A 2,979-nucleotide genomic window follows, 5' to 3' on the forward strand; every position below is an offset into this window, starting at 1 on the left:
AGAGGGGTGGGGTGGGGTGGGAGGCGGGAGGGAGGGTCAAGAGGGGAGGGACACATGTATACCTACAGCTGATACATGTTGATGTATGACAGAAGCCAACACAACATTGTAACGCAATTTTCCTTCAATTAAAAAATAAATTTTAGAAAAAGAATTTAGATAAAAAACTGAATTTACTTTCCTGTATACTGGAAACTAATACAACATTGTAAATCAACTATACTTCAATTTTTTTAAAAGAAGGAGAGAAAAAAGCAATAGTATACTAAACTGAAAAATTTTACGAAGTAGAACATGACTTGATGACACTGCATAAGCAATCCATAATGGTGTATAATCAGGTTGCATATTTAACAGTATTACACAGCAGGTTATAAAGCAGAGACACCACTTTGCCAACAAGGTCCATTGTCAAAGCTATGGTTTTTCCAGCAGCCACGGCTGTGAGCATTGAACCATAAGGAAGGCTGGGCACTGAAGAATTGATGCTTTTGAACTGTGGTGCTGGAGAAGACTCTTGAGAGTCCCTGGGATAGTAAGGAGATCAAACCAGTCGATCCTAAAGGAAATCAACCCTGAATATTCATTGAAAGGACTGATGCTAAAAGCTGAAGCTCCAATACTTTGGCCAGCTGATGTGAAGAGCCGACTCAATGGAAAAGACTCTGATGCTGGGAAAGATTGAAGGTAAAAGAAGAAGGGGAACACAGAGGATGAGATGGTTACATAGCATCACCGACTCAGTGGACATGAATTTAATCAAACTCCGGGGGAGCCCAGTGTGCTGTAATCCATGAGGTGCAGAGTCGGACACGACTTGGAGAGTAAACAACAGCAGAGGTTGCAGTTATCTAGCAGAACAAGCAAAAGCTGAGGCAGGCAGCCTTTTCAGTGGACCCCAGTGATTCCTGTTCCCACCAAGTCATCAACGCCCTTGTAATTCTTTTCCCTGAATGTGGGCTGGATGAAAGGACTTCCATCTAATTGGTGGAACATAGCAAAATCGCCTCTTACTTTGGTTTTGCAGATTCTGTTTCTCTATCTCTGCTCCATCTCCCTGATCTCCATCTTTTGGAGAAGCAAGCTGCCAGGTTGGGACACCCTACGGAGAAGCCATGTGGCAAACATCTGAGGTCCTGCCAAGAGCCGCATGAGTGGGCTTAGAAGTGGGTCATCCGCCCATCCAACCTTCGTTTCCACCTGACAGGAGGACCCAGCTAAGCTCTGCCTTGCTCAAAACTGTCTCGTAATCACTGTGTTAAAGCGCCTCTTGATGAGGGTGAAAGAGGAGAGTGAAAAAAACGGCTTAAAACTCAATATTAATAAAACTAAGATCATAACATCTGGTCCCATGACTTCATGGCAAATGGAAGGGAAAAGGGTGGAAGCAGAGACAGATTTCCTTTTCTTGGGCTCTAAAATCACAGCTGATGGTGACTGCAGCCTTGAAATTAGAAGACGAATGCTTCTTGGCAGGAAAGCTATGACAAACCTAGACAGTGTATTAAAAAGCAAAGACGTCACTTTGCCCTGAATATTCACAGGAAAGACTGAAGCTGAAGCTCCAATACTTTGGCCATCTGATGAGAACAGCCAACTCGTTGGAAAAGACTGTGATCCTGGGAAAGATTGAAGGCAGGAGGAAAAGAGGACGACAAAGGATGAGATGGTTGAATGCATCACCAATTCGATAGACATGAACCTGGGCAAACTCCTGGAGATGGTGAGGGACAAGGAGGATTGGTCTGCTGCAGTCCATGGGGTTGCAAAGAGTCGGATATGACTTGGCTACTGAACAACAACAAACGACTGTGTTTTGTTTTGAATAGTCCAGTTTGGGGGTAATCTGTGACACAGACCTTGATAACTAATACTAAGCTCTAGTTGTAAGCGCTCAGCTATATTTCTATATATGCAGTGTAAGCAGACCTCAGTGACATCAAGCTGAGTAAGAACAATTCACCAATGCAGAATACACGGTCTATTTGGTGCCACTGTTTCATCTGATGTTAGGATGTCTGAGTCTTTGGAGAAAGTGAAAATGAAAGCCCCTCAGTCATGTCCAACTCTTTGTAACCCCATGGACTATACAGTCCGTGGAATTCTCCAGGCCAGAATACTGGAGTGAGTGGGTAGCCTTTCCCTTCTCCAGGGGATCTTCCCGATCCAGGGATCGAATCCAGGTCTCCTGCATTACAGGCGGATTCTTTACCAGCTGAGCCACAAGGGAAGCCAAGAAAACTGAAGTGGGTAGCCTATCCCTTCTCCAGGGAATTGAACTGGTGTCTCCTGCATTGCAGGCAGATTCTCTCCCAACTGAGCTATCAGGGAAGCCCTGGAGAAGTGCTCTGTCAATTCACCTGCCTGTCCTATGAAGGCCTTAAACTGTTTTGTAAAAATTAGAGATTCTGTTCAAAACCAGATACAACTCTGGAATCAGAGTATTCAAATAATTGAAGCATCACAAACTAGCTTTTAGTAAGTTGCAGTCACTGGAGGTGGGGCGTGGGGGAGGGGGGGTGCTGGGAAGCAGGAAAACGCCCTGTGAAGGCACATGATTAGCAGAGCAAATGAAACAATAAGGGTGCAACCCCACAGGCAAGATTTAATTTTGAAACATTGGAGGATTTCGCTTTGAAGGATCCTGACCTGGAAGGAGAATCTTGTGATAGAGTTCCTCTATTTAATTAGAGAAATTGATATTCTGTGTCACAACGGAGTGCAATTGAGAAAGCCTGCAATTTTGCAGACTCTAAATGTGGTGGAATATTAAAAGAAACCTTAAGGAGAGGTCATTCATTTGATAGGTTTTGTGTGGTAAAAATATTTGTCAAAGAAAGGTCTTCTAAAGGGAGGCAAAAAGGACATTGCCTGTGAAAATATTTGGACTGAATATTTTATTATTAATTGCAATGTTCAACATCTTAGCGGAAAAAAACACCTTTATGTAGCAGCTTTGTTTCTGAGCTTGGATAGATT

This window comes from Muntiacus reevesi, chromosome 13, assembly GCF_963930625.1.
Source record: "Muntiacus reevesi chromosome 13, mMunRee1.1, whole genome shotgun sequence".
In the NCBI taxonomy this organism is placed as follows: domain Eukaryota; kingdom Metazoa; phylum Chordata; class Mammalia; order Artiodactyla; family Cervidae; genus Muntiacus; species Muntiacus reevesi.